Genomic DNA, 13,460 nt, shown 5'->3' on the forward strand with positions numbered 1-13,460 from the left:
CTGAAACTAAGATTAAATCTATTGACAATTTTGTCAACAAATAAAAACTAGACTAAAACGTTAGTGAGGGACGAGTGGAGAAGAGATCCAGTAGAACTAAAAGACAAGTCATTTTATGCTTTGTTGCGTGCGCTCTGAAAATAGCAGATCTACAAGCTCACAACGCGTTGCGCTGCGACGTGTTGTGAGCTTGTAGATCGGCTATTTTCAGCATGCAACCAAGTGTAAAATCAGCCATTACGACGCCATCAAGGCCCGCCAAAATACATTTTAGTCGACTAAATCAACTGTAGATTTAGTCGACTATAATCTTATGATATTTAGTCAACTAAAACTAGACATACAGTGAAGCATTTCTGATGACTAAAATATGACAAAAACTAAATTGAATTTGGTTAAAAAAAATTGCTGTCAAAATCAACACTATCAGACAGAGTGTGACAGAGACACACACTGGAGCACAAGGAACGTATTTTACATTATTTACTCAGCAAACAAAATTGCAAACATGACGTGGATCCCGTGCAAACAGCCTCACGCCTCATGGTATTTACCAGGTCTGTATGCATGTCATACCTTTTTGGATACAGATGACAGTTGGATACAGTTTGCTATCTTGTTTGCTGATTAAATAATCTATTTATTTATCTAAGATGGATAGATCTGTTTTAATTTAAAACATTGTCTTTATTTATTTACCAGGGACAGTGCACATTAATCAACATGTCAGTTTTCACGTCCATGTAAATAGCCAGAATTAGGCAGAAGCACATTTTCATCTGTCCCTGAGCCGGCTGTTAAAAAGTGGTGATAAAACTATCCATACAAAAACAGACATATCAAGATACAATATAAGACAAGTAGACATAGTACACAAGACAGAACAATTACAGTAAAGTATGAGAAATTACACCAGTGACAAATGGAGCTGATAATTACCCATGATTACAAATGTGGTTTGCTTTAAAGCCATCTCTTAAGGTTGAACTTGAAGGTCAAATAGTTGGTGGTCTCTCTACTTCGGTAGGGAGACTATTCCAGTGATGGGAGCTAGGCTCTAACAGAGAGGTCTGTTTCACCAAACACACTACCTACGTCTGAATGGTACCTCTGGTAGTTGCCCTTGTTGCTCTGTCACCACTTTCCATTCGCTATATGAACTGTTTCAGTGGTGGAGGTGCAAGCCCATTTAAAACTGTTGCGTGTGGCCATGACACTATTATTCATTGACTCAATCACTAACCCCTACTCTCTTCCTCTCACTCAGGCTGGCACACCTGCAGCTGATCTGTAATTGCTGCCGCCCCAATCAAGGCACTATAACGCCAGCCAGCTTCAGTCCTTCTGAAGAGACAGAACCAGCAACATTTCAGTTCCCACAGCTTTGTTTTGTTCCAACTAAAAAGCCTTTTCTTTAAGTTAGTTTGTTACTTTAGTTTGGCCTGGAGATGGCCGGCAGTTCCCTCTTTTCGTTTTTAGTTTAGTAGACTTGGTTTTGTTAGGTAGGGAGGGGGGAGTAGCTTCGGCGTCCCTATAGGGGGTGGCCTGGTCCCCCCCTCCATTCTATTTAGTTTGCTGGCATCTCCAGGCCTCCTTTTGGTTCATTCATGATTTGGTATTTCTCATTATGTTCGTTCGTCATTTGTGGGAATGTGGGAAGTAAATAAAAATGATTTAAATCTTTGCAAATCGTTTGGTGTCCATTTTATGTTGGGGTCTCCACTTCGAGCCGTTGGTTTATTATATTACTGTGTGGAGACCGTAACATAAACCTTAAAAATGAGACAAGCATGTGCAAAATGTGTATAGCTATCAAAATGAAATAAATTAAAAACTATATGGCAATGGTGGTAACGATTGACTGGTATACTATGAACATTTTTGACAACTAGTTTTGTGATAGCTATAGGGGCATCGGCTTGAGCTTGTTAGTCGCCAAGACAGCTAACCATCTTAGACTCATCATAGACCCTCTGCTTAAAAACTCACAGAATGGCTTTTGCCCAGAGCGCACAACAGTCCGGCAGATAATGGCTCTGAGGAGGATACTGGAAGGCATCACTGACTTCCAAAAAGCTTTCGACACCATACACCGCGGTGTAGGCCCAGAGAATGTAAATGAGTTTACATTCTCTGGGTGTGAGGAGAATCACATATGAAATAATAGACTCCGGTCAGACAATCCTTTTTGGAGGCTTTACTGATGAAGCTCAGGGTACAGGGTATGCAGTTTCGTATATGTGTGTGGTCTCTAATACAGAGAAATATAAAGCAAATAAACAACACAAATTCCAACGGAGCACTAATTAACTATATCTTCAACACCTGGCACAATCAGGTCAAACACAACGTCACAGTGACCTCCTGCCAATAGAACACTAATTAACTATATCTTCAACACCTGGCACAATCATGTCAAACACAAGGTCACAGTGACCTCCTGCCCATAGAACACTAATTGGCTATAGCTGCAACACCTGGCACAGTTACCTCATTAACTAAACAAATGAAATAAACTCCAAATTGCATCTTACACAATATATATATATAGCCTACAGTTAACGTTGATTCATACATCACAAGCATGAGTAAACAGTCACATTATGTATTTAAGCAGCACTTCAACTTACTGACATATATAACAGACTCATTTAACCAAACATCATGACGCAGTGTTAATTGTAAAGGAAACAAACTTTGGCACATTAGAGCAATAAGCGTAATCTACAACTCAAACATAGTTCCTCACCTGCGTCATGCACGCACACAAACAAAAACAAAAACTTAGAAAAAGACAGAGCTCTGGTCCTGTTGTGTGTTGCTCAGGGAATAGACGGGGCCGAAAATGGAAAATTCTGTAACCCTGTAGGCATTTTTGAGTAAAAGTTGGCATCCAGCATTTTTTCAAAGTTCAATGTGTCCCCAATAAGAATCCACTGGATGCCAGTGAAATAAGGGTCCCAGTTTTTTTTATTCCTCCGCCAAAGAAGATATGGTTTCACCACCACTTGTTTGTCTGAGCATCTGTTTGTAAGCAGGATTACGGAAAAACTACTGCGCCAACTTTTATGAAACTTGGTGGAAGGGTGTAGCATGGGCTGATGATGAACCAAATTAACTTCCCATGCCCCTCGGCCATAAGGGGGCGGGGCAATGGGCGTGGTCAATGGCAAAAAGACACCCAACTACCAAATGGCTTCACATAACGCCACAAAACTTTGTAGCAGGGATGGTCATCACCTAAGAAAGAACGGATAAACTTTACACATCCACTGGCTAAAAGAGGGCACGGCAACCTAACAGAGCCCAGCACAGCCCACCAGAGCCCATTATAGCCCATTATAGCCCACCAGAGCCCAGCAGTCCGGCACATTCCAGCACACAAAGTCCAGCCCACTGGGAGAATAGCCTAGGGCATGGGGGTAGTTAAATGACTGTAATAGGCTATACAGGGCTGGGTCCAGCTGGAATAGGCTAGACTAGAATGTTCTAGGCCTTACTAGACTCTAATAGGCTCTATTAGGCTGTACTAGGCTCTTGTCAGCCCTGTAGCCCCTTTGCACTTGAGATTAACCACTGTGTCCACGGGCAATAGTTTTTCAAGGGTTTGTGTCCACCGGCAATAGTTTTACATGAAAATGTCTAGGCTATAGTATAGTACTGCCCTGTACAACGTAACATAGCCCAGCACAGCCAGCCAGAGCCCATTATAGCCCACCAGATTCCAGCAGTCCGGCACATTCCAGCACACAAAGTCCAGCCCACTGGGAGAATAGCCTAGGGTATGAGGGTAGTTAAATGACTGTAATAGGCTATACAGGGCTGGGTCCAGCTGGAATAGACTAGACTAGAATGTTCTAGGTCTTAATAGACTCTAATAGGCTCTATTAGGCTGTACTAGGCTTTTGTCAGCCCTTTAGCCCCTTTGCACTTGAGATTAACCACTGTGTCCACGGGCAGTAGTTTTACATGGGTTTGTGTCCACCGGCAATAGTTTTACATGAACATTTCTAGGCTATTAGAGTCTAGTAAGGCCTAGAACATTCTAGTCTATTCCAGCTGGACCCAGCACTGTATAGCCTATTACAGTCATTTAACTACGCCCATACCCTAAGCTATTCTCCCAGTGGGCTGGACTTTGTGTGCTGGAATGTGCCGGACTGCTTAGCTCTGGTGGGCTATAATGGGCTCTGGTGGGCTGTGCTGGGCTCTGTTAGGTTGTACAGGGCAGTACAATACTATAGCCTAAACATTTTCATGTAAAACTATTGCCGGTGGACACAAACCTATGTAAAACTTTTGCCCATGGACACAGTGGTTAATCTCAAGTGCAAAGGGGCTACAGGGCTGACAAGAGCCTAGTACAGCCTAATAAAGCCTATTAGAGTCTAGTAAGACCTAGAACATTCTAGTCTAGCCTATTCCAGCTGGACCCAGCCCTGTAAAGCCTATTACAGTCATTTAACTACCCCCATACCCTAGGCTATTCTCCCAGTGGGCTGGACTTTGTGTGCTGGAATGTGCCGGACTGCTGGGCTCTGGTGGGCTATAATGGGCTCTGGTGGGCTGTGCTGGGCTCTGTTAGGTTGTACGGGGCAGTACTATACTATAGCCTAAACATTTTCATGTAAAACTATTGCCGGTGGACACAAACCCATGTAAAACTATTGCCCGTGGACACAGTGGTTAATCTCAAGTGCAAAGGGGCTACAGGGCTGACAAGAGCCTAGTACAGCCTAATAGAGCCTATTAGAGTCTAGTAAGACCTAGAACATTCTAGTCTAGCCTATTCCAGCTGGACCCAGTCCTGTATAGCCTATTACAGTCATTTAACTACCCCCATACCCTAGGCTATTCTCCCAGTGGGCTGGACTTTGTGTGCTGGAATGTGCCTTACTGCTGGGCTCTGGTGGGCTATAATGGGCTCTGGTGGGCTGTGCTGGGCTCTGTTAGGTTGTACAGGGCAGTACTATACTATAGCCTAAACATTTTCATGTAAAACTATTGCCGGTGGACACAAACACATGTAAAACTATTGCCTGTGGACACAGTGGTTAATCTCAAGTGCAAAGGGGCAACAGGGCTGACAAGAGCCTAGTACAGCCTAATAGAGCCTATTATGGCGGATTTCCTTTGGCATGGTACCACACCACACCACACCACACCGACCACCACAGCAGCGGTTTCCACTACAATGAAGTGGGTAGAGTGGTGTGTAAGTGGTACTAAACTGGTGCCTAAAAAGTACCCAGTCCTGGGTAGGTCTGAGCTAGGCCAAGCTGGGCCACATGCACAGGTGATTTGCATTTGTATACAGGACAGTTGGCCACTCACCTACATTCCATTGTTAGGCAAAATTTTACATTACAAATGAGTGTGAATGACCGGAGTCTGCTACTCATACCTGTGGATTTGAGCAGGGGTACTTTTGTGTAATGGAAACAGTAGATAATTTGAAGCGGTGCGGTTCTGGTCTGGTATATGCTGGACTGGACTGGTCTATAAGCCGTAGTGGAAAAAGGGCTTTAGAGTCTAGTAAGGCCATTAAGTAAGTGGACATTAAAACATAGACTTAGATTCGAGAGCTAAACTTTTAGGACTAAAAGAGAAAAACAAATTGTAATGCCTTACCAAATTCTTGCATAATTTATGCTAATAAGGAAAGGTAGCATGATTGCACCATGGTAATAGATGGATTTCTGGACATCATAAACATGGACTTAAACTCTTAGATTACCTTTATAAGTTAATTAAAATCTAAATTATAGCCTTTTCCCATTTTTTGGCAATTAAGTTGCTCATTATGCAAATTTCTCGATATTTATGCCTAAACCGAGACTTTTACAGCTTGGCATCCGGCAGAAATGGATTCAGCGCCTAAAGATCATATAGAAACAACTCACTTAGTACTTTTACTCAAAAATGCCTACCACATTGTTTTCCAGGGGGAATTTTCCATTTTCGGCCCTGTCTAGAAGCTCTGCTCACTGAATGAAGCTCTGCTAGTCTCCACGCTGGGCAAGACCTGGGATGTTGGTTGTCTAGGAAGTGAAGAACCGGAAATGGTTGGATTTGACGGAAGTACCGCCCAAGGAAATGACGTTGATGCTTTACAAATCTGTTAACATTCTCCGTGAATGAAAGGAGTGTTGTGATTGGTCAAAAAAATATTGTTTCCGGGGGAAACGCGCACGACGGAAATCCTACCCACTCAGCACTTCCTAGACACTCGCTGCTTTAGGTCGTGACCAGGCTCTTCTTTTCGCAGATGAGTGAGGCTGGGACCGAGGCTAGCTAGTCTCTGACTCAGCCTTGATTGCATTCAGGTGTGCCAGTCATAATTGGATCATAATTGGATACAGGTGCGCAGCAAGGCTGCAAGGCTTTTGTACACTGGGCCTATGGTGTTGCCGAGAAGATGGTGCAGACGATAGCGGCAACCTATGGTCAAACTCAAGCCAAGGTTCTGAACATTGTTTGTGCCAAGTTTGGTGCGGATCGGAGCAATGGTGTGCCTCGCAAGTCCGGATGTTACATTTGTGACGTCCACCGTCCACCATCAACCCACCCTCTACACAATGTTAATACAGGATGTGGTTAAAGGGATAGTTCACCCCCAAAATGACTTTTTTTCTATGGAGACTTAAATTTATGGATATTCTTTTGTTTTTGTCGCATTCCTAATCCAATAATTTGATGTGCGGCAGTGGTTCCGGTAGGAGACACAAAGAGTCTCCTTTGTGTCTCCTCCGGAACCGCTGCCTACTGGTCCGCTGGTCATCAAATTATTGGCTTAGGAAATGCGACAAAAACAAAACAATATCCATGAATTCAAGTCTCTATGGGGTGACTAATCGATAGAAAAAATGACATTTTGGGGGTGAACTATCCCTTTAAGACTGATAAACAACATTTAACTTCCCACCGGATTAATTCAATATTGTTTCTCTTTGTATTGATGAGTGCTGTGAGTGTTTAGCTTGAGTAATGATGACGAGTAGGCCTACTGGATACAGGCAATATTTTGTCACAGTGTGCATTCAACTTGAGTTGAAGTAGCTACCTTCATCAATGTTTGACTAGTAAGCTTTTTTCCACATTGGTTGAACATCATGACACCTCAGTGGTGGACAAAGTCAACCCCAGTACTTTAGTCAAAGTATTGATATACTCCTGGTCAAATATTACTCAACTACACCTGAAAGTTGCTCATTAAAATTTGTACTTGAGTTAAAGTACAAATTGAAAAGTATATTATTTTCTTTTTAACATCAATGTATTGCTGTATTTAAAATAAAATACAAAAAATAAATAAAACCATTCAGACATTTTCAAGCATGCCAAGTTTCACGCTGATCGGTCTAGCGGTGCCGGAAAATCAGGTGCTCACAGACACACACACAGACGGATGGACGGACGGTCGGACGGACGGACACACGCGTATACATACAGGACCAAAAACATATACTATAGTCTCCAGCCTTCAGCCTTCCAGCCTGGCAGAGACAATTGTTATCTCCACCAGGCAGAGATATTGCAGTCAACTGTGTGTGTGTGTGTGTGTGTGTGTGTGTGTGTGTGTGTGTGTGTGTGTGTGTGTGTGTGTGTGTGTGTCCTCATTGTAATGCTATGTTAGTACTAGTGATGACAGAATTTCACACTACTTTTCAATGTGTTGTTCACTGTCCATAGATTTGTCTCCATATCCTGTCTACTCTGGTTGCATCGTAATGAAAGTCCTTTGTTATATCCTGCCCCCACCCCCCATTGCCCTGTTCCTTACTTGCACACAACCCCAAAACACTGAAGTCAGGCTCCTCAACTGTGGAAACTTCCAGTGGTGGAAAAAGTACTCAAATGTTTTACTTAAGTAAAAGTATCAATACTGCAATGTAGTAGTACTCTGTTACAAGTAAAAGTCCGGAATTCAGAATGTACTTGAGTAAAAGTACAAAAGTATTGCTATCAAAATGTACTTAAAGCACCAAAAGTAGAAAGTAGTCATTATGCAGAATGTCCCATTTCAAAGTTTTCAAATAATATAAATAATATCAAATTAATAAAACTCATTAAAAAATAGCAGATCGGCTATTTTCAAATGGCCGAAATGTATATAGGGCTGAAGTGGTCAATGTATGTTTTGTAATAATAATCCAAATCTATAAACTAACTAGTAATTCAAGTTTTCAAATAATTGTAATGGAGTAAAAGTACAATATTTGTCTCTGAGATGTAGTGGAGTAGAAGTAAAAGTACTCCAGTAAAGTAAAAGTACATCAAAATTGTACTTAAGTACAGTACTTGTCTGTACTTGGTTACTTTAGACCACTGGAACCTTCCCCCAGCTTTGATCCATGAGGCAGAAAAGTTTAGAGCTAGATTTAATAACCTTTACTTTTTGACAAAACTCAACATAACTCACATAGCTGCTATCTTTTAAACTGCTGGTGAACCTCCTATGGATACTCCCTCTTCCTCCTCCTCCTCCTTCTTCATCCCCCAATCTCTACTATCTCTCCTCCCTCCCTCTCTCTCCCCTCTTCCTTTCCCTGTCCTTTTCTCCGATGATTCAGCTCTCAGTCTCTCCTTGTCTCTCCCCACATATAATTCTGCAGCAATTATTGTCAAATGGGTTACCTGCAAACCTTAAAGGGGCACTACACCATGTTCAAGTGCAGATGCCTGCCCACCCTGTAGAGCTTGGTTCTGCTTGAGGATTCTTCCCCTTTTAAGGGGGAGTTTTTCCTTGTAACATTGCAAATGAAATGCATGCACAGGGTTGGGGGGATAACATTGGGTCTCTGTCTTGAGACAACTTGTGATTCGGCACCATAAATGGAATTGAAATCAAAGGTAGACAGGAAGATGGCGTGAGATATACCTCTTGGCAGAGTTTTGAGCACATCTCTCTAGTTACTAACAATGGTTAAAGGACGACATCACCAATTTTCAACCTATCTTCATATAAATTGTCCTCACTAATGCTCATGATAAAATGGTAACATTTGTGTCTGTGTCTCAGAGGAGGGCTGTGGACAGTTCAGAAACCCACCTACCAGTGACATCATCGATGGGGAATCCAAGCTAATAGAAACTGCAGGCTTTCTATTCCTGGAAATTTAGCGTGCTATAATGGAAGCCATGTTCTCATGATACTACAAATCTGAATAAAAAAATTGAAATCTTTTTTGATGATGATGACAATGATGTCACTCGTAGGCGGGTTTGTGAAGTGTCCACAGCCCTCCTATGAAACACAGACCAAGTAGAAAAAAATGGTACCATATTATCATGAGCATTAGTGAGGACCAATTATATGAAGATAGGTTGAAAATGTGTGAAGTCGTCCTTTAATATTTTGTTTTTATTACTGTGGCTTAATAACTATTCATGCATTCATTGATTAAATGCAGTTGTCTTTGGGAAGAAAGGGAGAAATAAGCACTTTGGTAATTTACTGGTGATTAACAAAACACCTTTACACTAAATGTCGATGTGAAACAGACATATTGGGACATCATGAACAATATTCACACAGTCATTCACACAGTCACACACACTGAGCTTCACACGGACATGCCCAAGCGGACGTAGTAGGCTACACTGATGTCCGCTATTGCGCCACTATTGCATCACTTGCATATTCTTTTGAAAGTTCCAAAAACAAATATAGCGTTCCAGCTTGTTGTGATTCCAGTCTACTGTGGCCAGGGACAGGAACATACAGTATTGACATCCTGTCACAGAAATGTTGCTGTCTGTTAGACACGTAGCCTATTGGCTGACCCTTGGCCTATTTTAACTTTAAATTTCATTTATGCTGAAGAGGCACTGCCTGAGGTTCCCCTAATTCACAGTGATGACGAGCAAACAATATACAAACAACAACAGCAAAAAGTAACAAGACAAACATAAAAGCAGCACTTATCCAAACAACTAAATACTAATATAGCCTACATATAGTTACACAGTGGTGTGTAATCATAGATCTGAACTCTGCAAAAGATGGCATCAAGTTTTTAAATGTGTCGAAGGACATTCTAGGAGTCAGGGCGTTGAAAAGAAAAGATGAGCCAGTCTCAGTGTGTAAACCCCAGGCAAGTGCAAACCTTAAGCATAATGTTCAAGGGGAATCATGTTCCAGGTTGAAGGGGCAGAGTAAGAGATTGCCTTTTTACCAAGCTCTGTACAGACTGAGGGGACGGAGAGTGATGAATCCCTGGGAGCGTGGGCTGTAGCCCACATTGTTTACGTGACATGCACTTAAGTGGATAGATACTGTACCTATGAACTAGTCCAAAGATGGATTTTTAAATGAAAACGTACCTGTGTACAGTGGATAATGATGGGGGGGCTTTCAGGTAGGACAAACGCTTGAGGGGGCGCTGTTTTCTTGTTCCCATAATCCAGGAGAGGCAAGCAGATGGAACCCGAGACGTTTCCTAGCATTAAAAGAAAATCAGGATTTGCCAGAATCACATTGTTTACTTGACATGTACTTAAGTGGATAGATACTGTACCTAGGCAGCAGTCCAAGGATGGATTTATAAATGAAAACATACCTGTGTACAGTGGATAATGATACGGGCGGCTTTCAGTTATAGGACAAACGTTTGAGGGGCCGCTGTTTTCTTGTCCCCATGATCCAGGAGAGGCAAGTAGGTGGCACCCGAGACGTTTCCTAGCATTAAAAAAAAATCATGATTTGTTCCTGAAGAATAAAGATAAGATAAGATAATAATAATAATATCTCAAATCTATATAGGGCTTTTCTAAGTACCCAAAGACGCTTTACAGGGGGGAAGATGATCAATATGAGGTTTAAAAGAAAGGTTGACACCATATTTTTGTTAGAAAGGAACATGGCCGTGGTTTTGTCTGCATTCATTACCTGTTTAACCACATTAACCCTGCCGTCCATATGCTAGGACAAACATTTGGCAAAAATAGCTCTATAAGCTCACAATATCGCGATGCGACACCTTTCAATAATGTATATATGGTATAAGTGGTTAAGATGGAACAAATGAGACTGAATGGTGTTGAATGTAGACTGCAGATGTTCAAATGCCAGGTCAACAGTACTTGCTCAACAATGCACAATAGTCTCATCTGCATAAATATGTACAGAAGAATTAACATTATGGCCAATGTCCATTAACATAAACAGTAAAAAGCGTGGGACCTAAAACTGAGCCTTGTGGGATAATTTTAGGTCTCACGCTTTTTTAAAGAGGTAATAATCTTGTCGAATAGTTCCCATTGTTCCATGACAACATCTCAGAGAGATAAAAAGGAAGTTTTCATCATAAAGTGCACAGTGATAAAGTGACATATTTATCAATAGCCTAAAGGCATTTCTGAATTCCTAAAATCTGATGAAATCTTCTAAATAGGAAACAGATACGATTTAAGTATTGCAGCATTCTAGACAATGTCACCATAGACCAAAATTGATAAGAAGCCAACCTACAACCTAAGGGAAACTGGATCTGTTTATGTACATGAAGCCGATTTTCTGGCACACCTGGTAGGCAAGGTTTTTCATCGAGCCCCACCCAGATACTTGAATTTGTTGACTCTCTCAATGCTAGACCCATCTGAAGTACACATCTGCCGTTCACCATGCTAATGCCATCATCTATGCAAACATTTGAATCCAAGCCACATAAACTTCCATTATTTAAAAAAGTAAAGGTTAAATATAAATTATGTGAACAAACAATTGGTGAGCCTGGTGACAGTGTGCACAGGAAATTTGGTTTTGTGGTTTGAAAGATATACACACGGACAGACAGACCATCTTATAGACGGCTTAGACTCTTTCAGAGCCATGCCATGAAAAGGACTTCTCCCAAAATCAAACCTTGCCCATCTTTGCTCTTTGGTTATTACAGGATTCAACTTTGACTGAACCCAATTTCACACAATGATAGACCAAGCATAAGTCAACAGCCAACAGCTTTTGACAGATCGATAAACACAGTGTTTTCTGTGGACAACTGCAGATCACATGGGCATATTCCCAAACAACTAGACTTTTGCCAGAAGAAATGGAGCAATTCAAATGAGCATCAGAGGCTCAGTAATAATTGGAGCAGCCTACTTTAGAAAAAGGTGATCTAGATTATCCTCACCAGTGGAGCTTCTGGGATCAATTGATATCAAGGCATCAAATACTATGATAAGAAAACAGGGAGGTGCCATTATAAGTGGAAATAACATTTTAATGGGAAGTCCTGGATTCTCAAATAAATGCCCTGCAGCTTTTAAGTGCAAGACAAATATTGTTCTGATTAGAGATCATATGGTCGAATGGGTGTTGTTTTTATTTATATAAATTGCATTTAAAAAAGGGTTTTGTGTTTGAGTATAGCACAAAACAACCGGTCTGTCTAGGAGAGCCAATGTTGTGGCTCTCAGCACTAATCCTGTTTTTAAACAAAGCTGAGAGTTCCTGTGTGAACCAAGGTACAAGTCTGTCTTTGATTCTACACTTCTTAAAAGATGCAGTGCATGTTTATTAAAACATGAAAGTTTGTTTAGAGCCCCAGTTATGAGCTGAGTTAAATGAATTTATGTTGCTTGTGTATGCAAATGTTTGTGTTTTATTGACATGGGAATGTGTTGGGAGAGAAATTAATTAATGTTCTGTTATCATTTACTGTTTCTAGCAATGCCAACAATAGATTATTTTCTTGTGAGTGTGTTGTGAGCTTGTACTATTTCTTCTATTTTGATTATCTAATGAAAATCTGTCACGGTTTTGGGCTTGTCCTCTGCTCTGCCCCCCCCCCCCCCCCCCCTGTGTTCTCTGATTGTGGGGTTTGGCCGGCGTGCCCAGCTGTAGGCCGTTTTGGCGAATTCTCTCAGTCGTCCTCAGAATTACTTATATATTATTTAAGTTCTAACCTGCCAGTGTTTCCTTGCTGGATGATAAAACTGTGTCACAACGTGAGTTTCTGTTCCCTGTCTGTTTGTCTTGTAGAGGTGTACCTTTGTTTGTTCCTGTAAAAGTAAAGTAAAGGTATAGTTTACCTAAAATCCCTGTGTCCGTGTCTTTGCGCTTGGGTTCCTTTGTTTGTCTGGAGTCACACCGTGACAAAAATCTATCTTTTTATAATTGATTAAATTAATTAGTTTGATTAATTTTGCAACCCGGATTAACCATGAGAGTTATGGTTACAGGAATGTTTAACATTTCAGCAGATATTGTCTCACATTACAACAGATGTGTTGCTAAATAAGGTTTAATGTAACACACACAAATAATAACAAGGTTTCATATTGTAACAGATATTGTTACAACTTATTTAAAGACAATAAAACACAAAAAATGGCATACACACTATTATAAACATCAGCAACAAGCAACATAAATCAATGTGGGGTCCATGTGGGGGGGTCCCTTAGTATTCATTGACTTAGTATTCACTGATTTAGTATTCCCTTTAGTATTC

This window comes from Gymnoscopelus microlampas (genome assembly GCF_963454915.1).
Source record: "Gymnoscopelus microlampas genome assembly, chromosome: 18".
NCBI lineage: Eukaryota > Metazoa > Chordata > Actinopteri > Myctophiformes > Myctophidae > Gymnoscopelus > Gymnoscopelus microlampas.